This window comes from Lutra lutra, chromosome 3 (genome assembly GCF_902655055.1).
Source record: "Lutra lutra chromosome 3, mLutLut1.2, whole genome shotgun sequence".
NCBI classification, from domain to species: domain Eukaryota; kingdom Metazoa; phylum Chordata; class Mammalia; order Carnivora; family Mustelidae; genus Lutra; species Lutra lutra.
This window is the reverse complement of record NC_062280.1, coordinates 35,265,991-35,285,858: the sequence shown is the minus strand read 5'-3', so window position 1 is coordinate 35,285,858 and position 19,868 is coordinate 35,265,991. Positions and strand designations below refer to the sequence as shown.

General features: G+C 36.1%; 1 pseudogene; it reads right to left on the bottom strand.

Annotated features, from left to right (window-relative positions):
* Positions 1 to 17,335: 17,335 nt before the first annotated feature.
* Positions 17,336 to 18,018, bottom strand: LOC125095521 (40S ribosomal protein S4-like; annotated as a pseudogene).
* Between the last annotated feature and the right edge of the window lie 1,850 nt (positions 18,019 to 19,868).

The window sequence follows — 19,868 nt, the reverse complement described above, 5'->3', positions numbered from 1 at the left end:
CGCATGCAAATAAATAAACTGTGTCTGTGACAACGGTTATCAGAAAAGAAAAAAGAACATCATTTCACATGCGAATGACCTGACCAACTCATGCAAGTCTGCCATGTTTCCATGAATTAGGGATGCTTGAAGTAGGTTTGGAAGATGAGAAGGAGGGATGAGGCTAAGCAGAGGGAAAAGAATAGTCTACATGAAGGGCACTGCATGTACTAAAGCTCTATGGTAGAAGGGATCATGACAAAGATTAGGGCCTAAGAAAACCCCTATTTAGTGGAGTTGAAAGATCAGTATAGAATGAGACTGGCAAAGAAGTTAGGGACTGGATCATGCAAGGCATATTATATTCCACTATCTTTCTGGGAGCATTAGGAGACATTGAAGAATCATAAGCAGGAGAAGTAGTATGACTGGAAATAGTTTTGTGCTGGGCAGTGGACAAGCAGAGGACATTCAGGGTGACTCTACTGCGAACAGTTAGAAGGCAAGTGAGACATAGTAGAACATAGGTATAACTAGTATAGAAACAAAGAGATGGACAAAGGGGTATAGATTCAAGGGGCATTTACTGGGCAGTATTTATACATTTGGTGTTGAGTTGGATGTCTGATAACCAACCATCCCAGTTTGCCTAGAACTAATAGAGTCTGTTGATGCTAGATTCGATGAAGTGCTTTTGGTGCTAAAACCAAGGAAGTCCCTGCCACCCTGGGATGAGATGGTCACCATAAGAAGGAAAGTGAAGGATAATTATATCAGGCTTCATACTGAGTCTATCCATTTTGGTAGAGGGAATAATCTCCAGGATCTGTCTCCCACTAAGGGAAATAATGGGCAGTTGGGTGATTTCCTGAGTTAAATTGATAAGTATCTTCCAAGCCTATAACTTCTCAAGATTTTACTGTTAAACCATTTAGTATTCTCATATATGTGAAAAATCATTCATCCATTTATTCCATCAGTATTTTTCAGTTCATCTACTGAACCCATGGAGACGACATTCTAGTTTGGGTTGAGAGGATGGAGTAGGCATATAGATAAGTAGAGTCAGATTGCAGTAAGAACTATGGGAAACTATTTCCCATGATGAGGGTTTCCAAGAGTGATAATGGTTGGAAGGTGCCTCGTAATTTCCATGTGTTCAAGAAGAGCCTAACTAGGAAGAGAACATTTGAGCAAAGATCTGAAACAGGTGAGGAATTAATTAGTCTACTCCATGGGGAAGGGAATTCAGTTAGAAAGAAGAAAACAATGCAAATTCCTGAAGGAAGAATCTACCTGGAAAGTTTGAAGGGCTGTGAGGAAGACCAAAAGTGTGGCCAGAGCAAGAGAGCAGAGAAAGATTCCCAGGACCTAGAAGGGGTGATGGAGGTGATGTGTGTTGAGACTGTATGTAATTCCTGATGAACTGTCTTGGTGGAGGGTAACAGCAGTACAAGTTAATCTAGGTAATTTTTTTAGTAGTGCCATCACTGCTTCTCTAAATTTCTTCTACACCTGTTTCTTGAGGATATGGTGATTTATTTCTGCTTTTGCAGTTTTGTTCCAAAAACATATTTAACTTGTAAGATCATTCTTTTCTCCTCGCTCCCTCCCCTACCTCCTACTTCTCTCTCCTTCTGGGGTGGGTGAGTGTGTGTGTGTGTATGTGTTTAAGATGACAGGAAGGGGACAAATGTTTGCTGAGGACTTCTACATGCAAAACACTATAGTAGGTATTTTTCACAAATTAGAATAGTTATTAGATCATCACAATGTTAGAGATTCATAACCTGAGAGTCAGAAAGGCACATGAGCAGCATACAGATGTAAAGCAGAGTCGCAAATTCAGATCTGTTTCACTTTGAAATCCATGATGCTAAAATGCTTGAAGGAGGAATCACTGAATAAGGAAAGCTAACTTTATACATATAACTATATATTTACATTAGTACATATTTATGCCATATATAGACATAAATATACATGCATTCATACAATGTCTGTAATGTAAGGTATAAACTAAAGACATAGTGAGATTAAAATGAGATTTGGTAGAAAAGTCAGGTGACTCTAGAACAATTAATAAGACAAGTAATAAAGTTGATTACATAAAGAACTAAACAAAAACTAGAAAGGATTCTTTTTTACATCAGCAGTTTGAAGTAAAGGAAGCTCCATGGAGGAGAGAGACTCGGAGAATGGGAGTGGAGGATTTCTTAACTAGATTACCTCTGAAAGACAGAGTGTAGTTTCAGGAATCAGAGTAGTGGAGGGGCTTAAGGTGGGTGTGGAGGGAGGGCTGTGGGAAGGAAAGGGGAAAGAAAGAACAGAGATGTTAAATGCCACAAAACAAGTCACTGAAACGGACTACACACAGCCTCTAGAGGGTCTTGACCACAGAGTGAAGCCACGGAAGTCTGCTTGATCTGTGTTTGCTGGAATACTCTGCACATGATGACCTTTCCAAGTGAATGTCAGGTGCCAGTGGCATTTCTTCCAGCTGAGCACTGCATCTGGATTTGATCATTAACATGCCCTTCTTTATCTGTCACCATTCTCAGGCAATGAGTCCTACCTGGTCTTTGTTACTTGTGAGCCTTTCGCTGGGATTCTAAAATACCAAAGGGGAAATGTTCCTCAGATCTACATGTAGCATATCAGGACGTAGGGAACTTATTTATCATCTGTCTAGTCACAAAGAATCTGACAAGAAGCTTTTCAGAAAAACCAAAATGGAGAGCACACAATATTGTGGTAGCAGGGAATGCATTCCCAGAGTGTAGTTTCCTGGTTTGTTTAAAGAAAATGAAACTATTGGCCTCCAGTAAGCCCAAGATTGTGGCGATGATTGTGGCTTTGGAGAACAATGATCAGGGTGCCACAATTAACACAATGCAGGAAGCAGCAAGCCTGAGAAGAAAGCACTACCTTTCTAGGAAAAAAAGAGGGGGGGGGAAAAAAAGGATCCTGGCAAGGAAGGTTGTTAACACTGGATACCAGATTTTAAATGATTATAATCTGTTCCAGTGGAGGTCTTTATAAACAAAAATGAAACAGAGCTTAATATACCCAGAAGACTAGAGGTGTGGCTCTGCATAAGTTAAACCATAAATTAGTTGACTATTATGGGTTTTTCCCATGGTCAATTTATATTTAATTACTGATAATATAAAAACACAAATTAATGAGACACTTTGGCTCATTGTATTGATCTTGCTTATGGCTCTCAGTTGCTTACAATTTACCCTTAAACATTTCCTTAGCATGGACTCACATCCTAACCCATTTTTCCCAAGACCTGGCTATACCTGTTCACTCTACACTAACATTCCTAGTTACGTACCATTATTTCCTCATATTTATATACTCATATGTGAATCTTGGTGGCATTAGCTATTCACTTACACCTTCACAGTATTTTTTTAAAAGATAGATTTATTTGTTTATTTAATGAGAAGGGGGAGAGAGAGAGTGGGCAGGGGAAGGGGCAGTTGGAGAGGGAGAAAAGCAGATTCCCCACTGAGTGGAGTGCTCAATGTGCAGCTGGATCCCAGAACCCTGAGATCATGACTCTAGCCAAAACTGAGAATCCAATGCTTAACCAACTGCCACCTACTACTTCACAATATTGTTTCATCTTCTATCCTCTCCTCTTTATACTTCAGATCCCAAATGCCAGATTACTTCCTTAGAGTAATTCCTAATTCCTAATTCCCCATTCTTTGTAGGTTTGTATAATCCTTCTTGACATCATTTATTTTCATTGTCTATTGTAGGTATCCATATACCACTCTTGACAGTGAATTGCACAAAAGCAAAGATTATATTTTACTCATCTTAAATCACTATATAATAACCACAATGCATATACAAAAGCATGTAATATCATGAGTATTTTAAAATTAGGAAGTAATTATATATGTGTATTTAATACACTTCCTGTAGAATGCTTTCAAACCTACCCTGCATGGCCCACATCAATTGGCTAGTGAGTCATGGATTCCATGGATAGTGAGTCAGAGTCATGGATTCCTAGAGTCATGTGTCTCATGACTCTAGTTTTTCTAATTTCATTGTCTAAGCCAAGACTCCCATAATTTTTACCTACATTTTTGGAAGAGCCTTCTAACTAGTTTCCATGTCTTCAGAGCATTGCCTTTCCAACACATCCCTTGCAAAGTAACCACAAGTGTTTTCAATGATCTAGACATATCACATTCTTGCTCAATGACAACAAACAAGAGCAGCAACAGACAATTTTGATGTGCCCTAAGCAGTTATTCAATCAAGAATGAAGATGGTGAGAAGCTGGGGACACAATGAACTGAAAGTGAAAACCAGCCCTGCTGATAATCAGCAAGAATAAGGATAGGCCTCCTGAAGATCTGACTGCAACATTCTCATGAGAGCACAAACAATGCTCCAACTAAGACCAGACCATGCCAGTACTATAAACATGACCATACGTTCCCCTCCTCTGACCAGTGGTAGTGATCGCTGCTTCTCTTTCATTACAACTCTAACCCAGGTTCCATCTTCCCACCTCAGGGATCCTGAGTCACAAACTAGCCCCTGGTACTTACAGCATCCTGTTCAGAACTGACTATGGCTACCCTAACTCCTCCCTAAATTCACAAGACATAAGTCCAAGTGCCATGAAAAGTCCATCCTTAACCCCTTTCATGGTGACCCCCAAATTTGCTCTGAACATGCTCCCTGCTGTTGCAACACAATAAATCTGACCTTCTTGGGCTCCAGGAATGCTCCTAGGGGACTTTGTTCATTGAACCATGATACAACACACTTCGCAATTATGGGTTATAGTCCCCCACCCCCATCCCAGTAACTTCTCTTTCCCACAATGAAGATCAGTGTCAATAATGAGAGGCAAATAACACTGATGAGAGAATGTTACTCATGGGTTTTGTTTGGAGGAAAAAAGGTGGTAGATCAGTAGATCTACAGAAATAGTAAGCAAGCTGTTAAAGACACTGCTTCTTCTACCTAAAAGTCACCTTTCTATCCTCTGATCATAGGTCTTAATAGATCCTCACACCAAAGGCATGCCCTCCTCCAAACATCATCTACTATGTTGTTATGTGCTACTGCTATGTCCATTTTCTAATTTACCAATTCCATTAGCCATTCTCTACATGATAAATCTGTTTGAGCATAAAGTCTAGCCCAACTCTCATTTTTTCTGGGAAATTGTCTCCAGGTCCAACATTCAGAATTAATCACCTTCTCTTCCAAATTCCCATAATTCTTGAACTTGTATTAAACGTATTTGCTTACATATTTATCTCTCTCTGTATCATGAGCCCTTTGGGTTTTATGAGTCCACATCCTTTTATTCATCATACCCAACACAGTTTCTTGAAAACAGGGCAGCTCAATATGCATATAATTGATTAGTTTTAGAAGTACTGACCCATGTAAACAAATTCTCAAGGAACTTGTAAATAATCCAGGATCCCAAGTTAACATTTCAACATAACAGTCACATCTGGTTTAAAAACCAGAGGTGGTAACTTCTCAAGCCATTTTTAAAGGGCAAGTCTCCTGAGGAGGCCAAATTATAGATCCAAATATTACCACTGAGCACCAAATTACAAAGAAGATGGAATTTTCTAGAACAGTTCCAAGAAGTTGTGTGGTATTCTAATGCATAGTCTTCTCCCATTTAGGAATATTGCTATAGAAATAACTGCTATAGTCAGCAAAACCCAGAGTATCAGTTTTCCTAAGAAAATTAGTTATAATGTTCTTATTCTTTGGTCCCCCACCACTCTTGAAGTTTGACTACATTAGGTTGAACTACCCAAATTTTCCCTTTTTTCCATCAAAATTGTCAAATACCATCAATGCTACATGGTCCAAAAACAATTCGTAGCTCCTAACTCCAAACTGGGCTGTGATGGGTGAATGGATTAGGTTGTACCTTCCTTTAGTTTCATTTTACTTTATATCACAAGCTGTCATCACAAAGATTGGACTTGGTTGTCCCCCATCTCTTTAACAACAGATATACACATCACTGTTTAAGGAGAATTCTTCCTGCAGATGGTAAATCCTAACCATTTGCTATTTATTTTTATTGGTTTCAAACTGAGAGCAATGTTTTCTTGACCTTGGCCTTCACCGCATTAAGACTAAAACCATCAGACTGACTACTAGAGACTTATCATACAGCTTCTGATCTATGAATACATCATTAAAGCTTAGAAATTGGATCTAACTATGGTGCACAATGCACTTTGTTGCAGTGAATCCATCTTCAATTACTGACAGCATAAAATAGTCTTCTAAAATATCACATCAGGGTTGTTCTGATTAACAATCATTTCACAAATATGGTGATCTCACAGCATATATACTGAGAACAGAGTTGAAGATAGCTTTCATCGTACTTACTTATCTAACATGGTTGAAAACACCAATATTTTAAAAATCTTTTTTTCTAATATATATTTAACAATAATCTGTAAAATTTTACTGTTGTAGATTTTATCTTCAAATTTTAACACTTGGGAAATACTACTACCTTGGGAGTTGATTACCATCTAAAGAAACTGGTTACATTTTGATATCCTAAAATTTATAGATTTTTTTCTATTTCTCTTTATATTCCTCCTAGAAATTTTTGGCTCAGATATTTCAATTTACTTTTCCATTAGTTATAAATACAAGTTGAAGGTGACAACATGGTTTGCATAAGCAAATGAGTTGGCTGAATGGACAGGGAGCTCTAAGTCAATGTTGATGGAAAAAATATGAATATACAATTCAAAGATAAAAAGTTCAATTCTTAATTATTGTGCTGCCTACAAGACACATAAATACTTTTTTAAAGCCTCATTTATTTAAGGTTTTTGGAAGAGAATTTTTTAAATACAATTTTTAAGCATTGTTTTAGATTTCCGTAAAACTTGCAAAGAGAATATAAAGTTTCCACATACTTACATCCAGTTTTCCCTCTTATTAACACATACATTAGTGTTAGATGTTGGTCACAAATTATGAACCAATACTGATGCATTTTTACTCACTAAAGTCTATTCTTTATTCATATTTCCCTAGTATTTTACTTTATATCCTCTTCTGTTACATAATGTTCATCGTGTTGCTCATCATAATCATGCCTCCTTATGCTTTCCTTGTTTTTTAAATTTGACTTATTTTATTTTTAATATTTTTAGCTTTAGGTATAGTTGATATACAATGTAACATTAATTTTAGGGACACAAATAGTGATTCAAATAATGATTCTTATTCAAAGAATAAGAACATTCTATATGTCATGCTATGCTCCCCACAGGTGTAGCTACCATTGGTCCTCATACAATTCTAGGATTTTCCTTATTTTTTATGACCTCGACAGTTTTGAGAAATACTGATTGGATATTTTGTAGAATGTCCCTCAATTAGGATTAGTCTGTTGTGTTCTCATGATTAGGCTGCAGTATTTGGGGGAATAAGACCACAAAGATAAAATGTCATCTGCATTATGACATATCAAGGGTATGTATTATCGACTTGACTTACCCTTGTTGAGTTAATCTTGATCTCCTGACTGATGTATAGTTTATCAGATCTCTCTGTAGTAAAGTTACTCTTTTATTCCTTTCTATATTGTACTCTTTAGAAAAATAGTCACTATGTGAGGCCTACACTTAAGATGTAGGGAGTAAGTGAGGGGGGTCTCCTTGAGGGCAGAGTATCCATATAAATTATTCAGAATTCTTCTGCATAGGAGATTTATTTTCTCCCTTTTATTTATTTTTCCAAATAATTAAATAATTGGTCTAAACTCGCGGCTATTTATTTTTACATTGGCTATAATCCAACACTAAATTATTTATTTTGTTTCTAAAATTGTTCCAGTTTTGGCCATTGGAAGCTCTTTCCTTTAGCTCCTACGTCCCTTTGACATATCGCCATTCAATTATCTTTTTTTTTTTTTATAATTTTTTTTTATTTTTTATAAACATATATTTTTATCCCCAGGGGTACAGGTCTGCGAATCGCCAGGTTTACACACTTCACAGCACTCACCATAGCACATACCCTCCCCAATATCCATAACCCCACCCCCCTCTCCCAACCCCCTCCCCCCATCAACCCTCAGTTTGTTTTGTGAGATTAAGAGTCACTTATGGTTTGTCTCCCTCCCAATCCCATCTTGTTTCATTTACTCTTCTCCTACCCCCTCATTTTTGGGCACTGCAATATGAACAGGCTCATCCTGTAGATTCTCTGACTTAGCCCTAGAACCAGCTATTTTTCCAAATTCCCAGTTTGTTTTGTTGAGAATGGCATTAGAAACAATGATGCGGGCACCAGGTATGTTCATTGTTCCTGAGTTATAATTGCTATTAGGCCCTTTCAGCTGGAAGAGCAAGGGAATATATGTCTTCATACTACTTCATGTAATTTGCAAATCTATAAATATTTCTATATGTATATATCTTTATATTAAGCTAAACTTTTTTTTAAAATTTCATTCATTTATTTGACAGAGATCACAAGTAGGCAGAGAGGCAGGCAGAGAGAGAGGAGGAAGCAGGCTCCCTGCTGAACAGAGAGCCCAATGTGAGGCTCCATCCCAGGACCCTGAGATCATGACCTGAGCCAAAGGCAGAGGCTTTAACTGAGCCACCCAGGCGCCCCTAAGCTAAACATATTAATGCTTTATATCTCCAACTCTAACTCATTAACACATGGCTCATTCTAGCTTCCTCCCCCACGTCATCTGTAACTTCTACTCTAGTATGAGAAAATTGATTCCCACCATTCGACTTCCATTAAGTTAATTGTTCATTTCCAGTATATATATATATATATATATATATATATATATATATATATATACATACATACACACATACACACACACACAATGTTTTCAAAAATGTTAACTGATAACCCCATGGGAAACACCTTTACGAAATTAAGTTCAGTGCTATATATATGTTTTCTTCAGTCTTTGTTTTAGTCTCCATTTGTCTCCAAAATCACTTAGTATCTTTCCCCCTAACCTCTTCAGGGAAGTTATTTGATGCTTTTGAAATATAATTCCATATTTTGTCACGTGACTTTCATTCTGGAATCTCCGGCTAAGTGGCATTTTAAATATGCACATATTAAAGTTCATTATTTTTGCTGTGAAGTTCTATAAGTTCTGACAAATGCCTAGAGTCATGTGCCCTGTGGTATGTTACCATACAAAATAGCGTTGCTAACTTAGAAAGTTTCTTATGTCTCATCTCTTCAGCTCTCCTTCCTCCCCGAAGCCCTGGCAACCACCGATATGTTTATTGTTTCTATAGTTTTATTTCTCCGAGAATGTTACATAAATGAAATCATACAGTATACACAAGGTATTACATACTGTATATCCTATATTATATAAAGTATGTATTATAAGGCTTTTCTTTCTGATTTTTTTTTAAGATTTTATTTATTTATTTGACAGAGATCACAAGTAGGCAGAGAGGCAGACAGAGAGAGTTAGAGGGGGAAGCAGGCTCCCTGCTGAGCAGAGAGCCTGATGCGGGGCTCGATCCCAGGACCCTGAGATCATGACCTGAGCTGAAGGCAGAGGCTTTAACCCACTGAGCCACCCAGGCGCCCCGCTTTCTGATTTCTTTAGTTTAGCAATATGCTTTCAGGTTTCATCTGTGTTTTTGAATGGCTTGGTAGCTTATTTCTTTTTATTACTAAAATGTATTCTAATACATCAATAAAATGTATTCTATCCCAGGTTGTTTACCCATTTAGTCACTGAAAACCATTTCGATTTTGTTTTGTTTTGTATTCTGAAAACCATGTTGAATAAAACTACTGTAAACAGTTATCTATAAGATTTTGGTATGAGCATAAATTTTCAGACCAATTAGGTAGAAACGTAAGAGCACAACTTCTGGTTTATAACCATGTTTCATCATGTAAGAAACTGTCAAACTGTTTTCCAAAGTGGTTGTCCTATTTTGCATTTTACCAGAAATGAGAGTTCCACCAGGAATGAAAATTCTCATTGTTCTAGATCTTTGCCAGCAACTATTATTGCCAAGTGTGAGATTTAAGCCATTCCAATAAGCATATTATGGTATCTCATTGTTCTTTCAATGTGTATTTCCCTAATGACAAATGATATTGAGCATTGTTTTCAAAGGCTTGGCATCTGCATATCATCTTTGGTGAAGTGTCTGTTCAGATATTTTGCCCATTTATTTATTTATAAATAATTTATTGAACTGGATTGCATGTTTTCTTCCTGTTGGGTTTAAGAGGTTGTTCTATATTTCAGTTACTGTTCTAAGTGTATATTTTGCTAATATTTTCTCCTAGGCTGTGACTTATCTTCTTATTCTAACAGTGTCTTAGAAGGATATGAATTTTTAAATCCAATAAAGTCTAAATTAGCAATTCCTTATTTAATGAATAGTGATTTTTTTTATTCTATCTAACAACTCACTACCACATCCAAAGTCATCTAGATTTCAAGTTTTTTCTAAAATATTTAATTTTACATATTTTACATCTGTAATCCATTTTCAGTTAATTTTTGTAGAATGTGCCAAAGCTGTGTCTAAGTTCTTTTTCTTTTTCTTCTTGTTCTTTTTTCTTTTCTTTTCCTTTTTTTTTTTTGCATGTAGATCTCTGGTAGTTCCAGCACCATTTGAAAATGACTATCTTTTCTCCCCTGAATTGCCTTTGCTACCTGTGTAAAAAAATCATTTGAATATATTTGTTTGGGTCTGTTTGTTAGATTCCATTAATTTAAGTGTGTATTATTTCAACAGTACCACTCTATCTCGATTACTGTAGTGTTATAGTATGTCTCGACATTGGTTACTGTAAGTCCTCCAACTGTCATCTTCTTTTCCAGCATTGTGCTTGCTATTCTGGGTTCTTTGCCTTTTCATATAAATTTCAGATTCAGTTTGTTTATATACAGAAAATATCTTGTAGGGATTTTTTTGAGATTTCACCTATTCTATGGATCAAAGTGGAAGAATTTTATCAATATTAACTCCTCCAATCCATGAATATGGACTATTTCTCCATTTACAGACATCATCTATGATAGCTTTATCAGTTTTGTAGTTTTATGCAAATGTAGCATATATAAATTTTGATATATTTATACCTAAGTATTTCAATTTTGGCATTATTCTAAATGTTTTTTATTTCAAATTTCATTTGTTCAACACCTGTGTACAGGAAAACAATGGAATTTTGTATAATGTCCTTTATCCTGCAACTTTGTTATACTCACTGATTAATTCAAAGAGTACTTACATGAATTCATTGGAGTTTTCTACATACACATTTGTTTTCTTTGGTGAATAAAAGCAGTTTTATTTCTTCCCTTCAAAGCTGTTTGTTTTCCTTTCAAATCAGTATAGATTTTTAGCCCATGGCTTCTGGTATGATATTGACTAGAATATTTCCTCAACTTGATGAATACTTCTCAAAAAATAGCTACAGGTCATACCATACTTAATTTCCAATTACTGAATGTTCTCCCCATGAAATCAGGAACAAGACAAGTATATCTGCTCTCACCACTTCTATTCACTATTGTATCAGTTCTGGCCAACAAATTAAAAGGCCAAAACAACAACAACAGAGCATGCAAAGCATGCAGTTGGGAAATTTATTGATTAATTATTAATTCTCTCTGTATATACAGATGATTTGATAGTTTATGTAGAACATCCTAAATAATCTATAAATAATTCCAGGACTCAATGAGTTCAGAAAGTTCACAAGAAACAATATAAACAACAACAACAAAAAATCAGCTACATTTCTATATCACAGCAACAAATATATAGAAATCCAAATTTAAAAAATACTACCATTTACAATAGTTCAAAAACTGAAATGCCCAGGTGTAAATCTAATAAAACATGTACAGGATTCTTATGCAGCACGACAAAAACATACTGATGGAAAAAATCAATATAAAATCCAAATAAATGAGGGACATTTGATTTCCACAGCTTGGAAGGCTGACGATAGCCAATTCTCTCCAAATTGATATGCATGTTTGATGCAGCGCTTATCAAATCTCCATAAGGGTTTTTGTAAATATAAATGAGATTATTTTAAAATTGTATGGAAAGGCAATAACATGGAGGACAAGGGGAGATGGAGAGGAGAAGGGAGTTGAAGGAAATTGGAAGGGGAGGTGAACCATGAGAGACTATGGACTCTGAAAAACAATCTGAGGGTTTTGAAGGGGTGGGGGGTGGGAGGTTGGGGGAACCGGGGGGTGGGTATTAGGGAGGGCATGGATAGCATGGAGTACTGGGTGTGGTGCAAAAACAATGAATACTGTTATGCTGAAAAGAAATAAAAAATTAAAAAAAAATTGTATGGAAAGGCAAAATTACTAGAACAATTAAAATAATTCTGAAAAAGAAGAATAAAGTGGGAGGAATTATTCTAACTGAATTCAAGACTTACTGTATAGCTATAATTTCCAAACTATGTGCCATTTTTGAAGGGATGGACATATACAAGAATAGAACAGAAGAGAGAATCCAGAAACAGATTCATACAAAAGTGCCCAATAAATTTTTCATGGTGGAACAAAGACAATTCATCAGAAAAGATGGATAGCCTTTCCAACAAGTAGTGCGGGAAAAACTGAGCTTCTATAAATAAGCAAACAAAAAAGTGGACCTCACACCTATACAATGCCTAAATTCATATCTTATATAAAATTAATTTAAAATGTATTATAAACTTAAATGTAAAATATAAAATTATAAAACTTTAAGAACTTAATTAAATAGGGAATTTTCAGGCCTTAAGGCATGATAAAATGTTCTTAGACCTGTCACCAAAAGCTAAATCTGTAAAAGAAAAAAAAATCAATTAATTAGCTTATCATAACTATGAAAAAGTCCTGTTATGTGAATTAATAGACAAACTGAAGAAAATATTTGTCAACCACATAGCTGGGAAAGGACTCATATCTAAAATATGTAAGGATCTCCCCAAATCCAACAATTAGAAAGAAAACAAAAACCACCCAATTAGAAAATAGATAATTAACAAAATGACAAATAATTATATGAAAATATGTTCAACATCACTAATCATTAGGGAAAAGAGATATTATCACACAACTATTAAAACATATATAGATTCTGGTGACAATGAACAATTTTCACCAGACAAATACTGAGGACAATACAGGAAAACTGAATCTATATTCATTCATTGCCGGTAAGAATGAAAATAAAATAAACTCAGTCATTGGACTTCTGGACTTTTATCCAAAACCCAAAAACTTATGCCCACACAAAACTCTGTATTCTCACTTTTAAAAATGACCTTTCTTTATTAATAGCTAAAACCAGAAACATCCAAAACATCCCCCAGTAGGCAAATGGTTAAACTATGGTACATCTGTATCCATGGATTATTACTTAGCAATAAAAAATAAACGAAATATTGATACACACAACAACTTGGATGACTCTTATGGACATTACGCTCAGTGAAAAAGACTAGTCTTTTTCATGATCTATGATTTAATTTCCATAATATTCTCTATATTATAAAAATTATGCAGATGCAAAGCAGATCACTGTTTGCTGGGGGTTAGGAATAAAGAGAGGTGGAGGGATGTGTGGAATTATTAAGGGTAATATAAAGGAAGTCTTTGTGGTGATGCAATAATCCCTTATGTTGATTGGGATGATTGCAGTGAATATATACATTTGATAAAATGATACAGAACTATGCATACATATTATATCAATGTCAATACCCTGCTTTTGATCTTGTATTACGATCATTTAAGAGGCAATATTTAATTTTTTATTAAATTAATAAAATTTATGATTAATTAAAATTAAAAATTAAAAATTAATTAAAATCAAAAATTTTGAAATTTTTAAAATTAAAAATTTAATTAAAATTAAAATTAAAAAATAAAATTTATAATTATAATAAAATTATAATTAAATATAAAAATATTAAAATTTTTAAAAGATTTTATTTATTTGAGAAAGAGAGACAGCAAGAGTAGGGGGAATGGTTAGAAAGAGAGGGAGAAGCGGACTTCCCACTGAGCAGGGAGCCTGATGCAGGACTTGAACCCAGGATCCTGGGATCATGACCTGAGCCAAAGGCAGATGTTTAACTGACTGAACCACCCAGATGCCCCTGGAGCATATTTTATTTTGTAGAAACTGGTATTTTTTCAGTAAATACAGATGAATGAATAAGTTAGACATCAGAGGACTCCTGGGTGGTTCAGTCAGTTAAGTGTCTGCCTTTGGCTCAGGTCATGATCTCAGCGTCCTGAGACCGAGCCCTACTCGGTGGGGAGTCTGCTTCTCCCTTTCCCTCTGTCCCTATTCCCCTGCTCATGCTTTCTCTCTCTCTCAAATATGTAAAATAAATCTAAAAAAAAAAAAGGATAAGATTTCAGTCTTCCATTGTCTCGCTATGTTGTATAGGTGACTGATGTATAAAGTATCACAGTGCAAGCATGTTGGAAGAGACTCTACAATAGAAAGAGGTATAAGTTATGGAGAAAGGAAAAAAAATCATATCCTTCATGAGCTCAGATGTGGCACCTGATGCATGTTGAAGGGTAGGTAGGTATCTGCCCCGTGGCCAAAGGAGAATATTCTAGGGGCACACCTAAGTAACAGCCAGTACCCAGACAAAAAAGTGTGAAAGATGATAAGTGGTTACAGTATTGGGTTCCTAATTTGCATGATGCACAGTTGTGCAAATACAAGCTCTGAACTATAGTTCCAGGTTACACTTCTTATGGGCATTTTAACCTCAACATGTCCATATTGTTAGAACTAAAAGTGGCTCAGTATGGCTCAGGGTCAGGACATTGAAAATCTCCAAATGAGGTTTCAGAGATGGACATAAAATGCAAGAACTTCATTTGTAAGAGATGGGGAATTATGATGATTTTAGTAAAAATTATCACGATCATATTTACCTCAGAAGTTCTGTTCTGAGAGCAGAATGGAAAACCATTAGGAGAAGTATGAAGTCTAAGACCAAGAAAACCACTTTGCAATCTATTTCAATACTCTTGTCTAGAAATGGTAATTGCTGGAACCAATGGATTATTAGGGAAGAAAGGAGATACATGGGGAATGGATAAAGAACACAACAGGCTAGAGATTGAGGGGAGAGAAGTAGAAGATTCAGAACTGTTTAGATGTAGCAGGAGGATGTGGGAACAGAAGAGTCTAGGCAGCTGCGAGGGTGTTAAGTAAAAATGGTAGAAATTATGTTATCATTGACAAAGGAAAGGGAAGAAAACTTGGAGAGCAGGCAGTGATTGTGGGAAAAGCCTAGTGCAAACTCAGTTTGAGCACACTGGGTATGAAGTACACATATGTGAGTTTGGGACTGGAAATACAGAAATGAAAACATCACCTCTATGTAACAAAAGAAAGATTAGCAGATGCCAACACCACTTTTTCCAGTAACTTTTGGTATTTAGGATCCTGGGTTAGGTTAAGTTGTAACAGAGTCCACTCTGGCTCTAACCAAGTTAGTGGTTTTGTTTTGTTTTGTTTTTATTTTTCCCAGCTGGGCCTCATGGAAGGTAAGCTCTAGAAATAGCTTTTTGTAATTATTTAGAAGAAAATGGAGAAGAAAAAGAAAAAAAGAAGGACAAGAAAAGGGAGGAGGAGTAGGAGAAAGATGAGGTGGAAGAGGAAGAGGAAGTAGCAATGGCAGCTTACATATAAAGAAATCAAATTCTTTCTCCATCCCAACATTTTTTGGTGCCTTCCCACATCCTCAGGGAAAAAGAGCTTTGTCCTTTATTAGTCTCTTTGAGATATCTTCATATCATAACTAGATTTTGACATCTAGGTGCAGGAGTCCCAACCCTACATCTTTTCTCAATAGAGAAGCTGATAATGATCACGGATCAGAATGATAGGAATGACGGCATGTGCAAAGCAAAAATAGCACATATTGTCACTGGCTAGCTCTATGGAGATGACATGGGAATGTGGGATAGAACCTGTAGTGTTGTTAAATTATGGATTAGCACCAATCTCATTCTCGAACTGATGTCAAGTCCCGAACAGGTTCCACTTCTAATTACAGCCTCCCTTAAAAGGCATTCTTTAATTCTTTATTAAGTGAGCAAACTCATGTACTTGATTTGATTTCAACATGTAGATGATGTCTGGTGATCTCTAGGTGAGATCCAGTCTATGTATCAGAATGAAGTATATAGATGTGCTGAAATACGGCTTAAATGTGTTAGTGGCACAACTGATGATGGCAAAGAGTTAATGGTAATGATCTATCCCAAAAAGTGAAACCTTAAAGGTTATATCATCGGTGACAACATTAGGGCTTGCTTCACAAACACATCATCAGCACCCTCAAGAGAACATGGTAATATGCTAGCACTTCTCGGTGCCATATGGCAGGCAATATACATGCTCTAGGGCAGAAACATTGTCCAAAGTCATGTAGAAGTTGTAAGAACAATAAACAACAAACATGGCCATTTTGTAGGGATGAATACAAAAATCTATATTGATTATAAAATTAGAATACAAGGCCCAGAGGCTTTATATTAACAAAAATCTCCTTGGAGTCTGTCCCCAAGACCTCATAAAAATGTGTCTTTCTTGCTTTCTTTAGGTCAGAATATTTATATTCTTTTTTTTTTTTTTTTTTAAAGTGTAATTTAAATTCTTTTTTTTTTTTTTTTTAATTTTTTTATTTTTTTCAGCATAACAGTATTCATTATTTTTGCACCACACCCAGTGCTCCATGCAATCCGTGCCCTCTACAATACCCACCACCTGGTGCCCCCAACCTCCCACCCCCCACCCCTTCAAAATTCTCAGATCGTTTTTCAGAGTCGATAGTCTCTCATGGTTTACCTCCCCTTCCAATTTCCCTCAACTCCCTTCTCCTCTCCATCTCCTCTTGTCCTCCATGCTATTTGTTATGCTCCACAAATAAGTGAAACCATATGATAATTGACTCTCTCTGCTTGACTTATTTCACTCAGCAAGAATATTTATATTCTGAACAAGAATGAATAAGATTGTCTTGTGAAGTTTCAGGCTCTAGAAGCTCAATGAAATTTAGAATGAATTTTGCCACCAGAAAAAGTTCGGTTCATTAGATAGATGACAGACAGAGAGCACATGATGGCCAGTAAGTCATTGGCTCCATGTGTTTCTTCTCATTGGCTACTGGGTCATTGGGGCTGATAAAACAATCACTTTGAACAACAGCCAGATTTTATACTTACTGGATATACTTTAAAAAAATCATGCTGTATTATCTTTAATTAAATACAAAGACCTTTCCAATCATTTCACTCACTCTTATCTCTCTCTTCAATAATGGTGAGGTGGATAGATTTTCCTTGGGGAAAAGAAATCTATGATTTGTTGCATTCATCCACCAATAATGAAAATGTTGGAGAGCATTGGTGTCTTTCACATGAAACACATCCAGAGAATAGAATGCCTGTCTGTTGGAGATCATCCAAGTTCTTCCCAGGTTAGCACCTCTAGTCACCACACACAGGTTCCCAATGTCAAACTTGAAGAAACTGGTCATTTTGCCAGTCTCAAAATCAATCTGAATAGTGAATCAATCACCGGACGAGGGACTCATTTTGTACCTTTCACAAGTTGTACTTAGCCTTCTCAAATGTAATATGATGCACAACAAAGTAACACTTGGCATCATAGTTCAGTGGAATTTTTCTATAGTCTTGTCAATCCTGATGGCATCCATAAAACCATCATGGTGGGTTATATCAGTTCAAAACTTGCAATCAGTCTTAGTAAATTGTTGCACATAGATCTTCTTTACTTCATCTGTCAGGGCATGCTCAAGTCTGTTCTCTAGAAGAATGATGAAGGGGAGACATTCTTCCAACTTAAGGGGACTAGCAGATGGATAAGGAGCAAACACACTGGTTATTTTATCCACCATCTAGTGCTTTGGAGCTGCTACACACTTCAGATGTTTCTTGGGCCCACAAACCATGGCTGTGCTAAGCATGGAAAAAGCCACGTGTGATTGCTTTTTGGGAAAAGGACGATTTTAGCTCTCTTACACTTTATTCCCAGGATGACCAGTTTGACTTAAAATTCTTAACATCTTACTCTCCAATTGTCATTGAGGCTAAAGGTACTATTAAAAAAAATACCCTGGTGATACATATGATATTTATTGCTACTGTTTTAAATTGAACAAAACAGAAATGCTAGTGAAATTATTTAAAAGAGAAACTTGTTGAAAATATGGTCCACAGAGTCTAAAGAATAGCTAAAAAGCAATTTGGCCTCAGAGAGGACAATATCTTGGATCTTGCCCAAGATCTAGGTAGTACAGATTAATGGACAATCTCTTAAGGGGCCCAATTTTTAGAAGAATCCATTTTATCCATTTTTTTTCCTTCAACCCTGAGTTGCTTAGGTAATAATTCAGATGCCCAGGAAAGAGAGTATGGTGACCTGGTTTATTCACAGCCTGTTGGCTCTTTGGCACCTTTACCGGTGGTGCTTTGGTCCTGCAATGGCAGGAAGGCAGTATGTGGGCTTTGGACACACACGCTGCACTTTTTTTTTTTATTTTATTTATTTATTTGACAGACAGAGATCACAAGTAGGCAGAGAGGCAGTCAGAGATAGAGCAGGAAGCAGGCTCCCTGCTGAGCAGAGAGCCCAATGCGGGGCTCGATCCCAGGACCCTGGGATAATATGACCGGAGCCGAAGGCAGAGGCTTTAACCCACTGAGCCACCAAGGCACCCCACATGCTTCACTTCTTTTAACTACACGATGTTGCCATTTCATTGATTTCTGGGATTGTCAGTCAGCTTAAACTTGCCAAATAAAGCCATTATTCAATCAAGATTGTTTTGACTAGTTTTATCACACGCTTAATGTTTTACATATCTGGCTACTGAAAACCTACAGGGATTTAAATCACTGCCAAATAAAATTCAAGTTTACTTGGAAAATTTTTAATCAATCTGTAAATTGAACATCTATTATACGTAAACCAGGTGTTATATCAAGAAGCATAGATTTTTTTTTTAATTCAGCATATAAACACAATGTAAATGTTTATTCAGGTAATAAATTGAGCTATTCACAAATAAAGAAAATTAAATACATATGCCTTATAATCCATCATATGCTAGAGCTGAAACTCAATAGAGCCTTGCCTGCTTTAGCAGTACAGTAAAAAATACATTTGCACTGTGGTTGCAACTGACTAGCTACTCACCAAATCCACTAGCATCCCATTCCTCTTGGGCACAGAACTAGACAACACTTCCCAGCCTTCTTCATGGTAACATGTGATCAGATGACTGAGTTCTATTATGTGTCCCACTCTCAAGCCTTTCCAATAAAATCATCTTATGTGATCTTCCAACCATCTTTTCCTCCATTTGATTGGTGGGTTGTATTGCCATGGTGATTATCAGAAGTCACTTATTTTGTATGTGGTATTGCATCCTTCAGCCTGAAGGATGTCCGTGAATGACTCTGTGGAAAAGATACTTTCTCACTCTCCAAACTATGATTAATTGGATTTTATGAGCGAGAAAAAAAATGGTTTTTTAATAAAGAAACTGAAATTATATGATTTAATTATTATAGCACTCACCTTTCTTATAATACAAATGCATACTACATAGGGTGGTTGAGGGGCTTAAATGAAATAAAACATATACAGAGCTCAATAGAGTTCCCACCATAAACTAAGACCTGCAGTAGAAGTTCATTGTTAGGAGTAGGTAAACTGTATTTAGCTGAGTAGGAAGGGAAAAACTATATTCAATTATTTTCCAAAAGATTATTAGTATTTGTTCATCTAAATAAATTT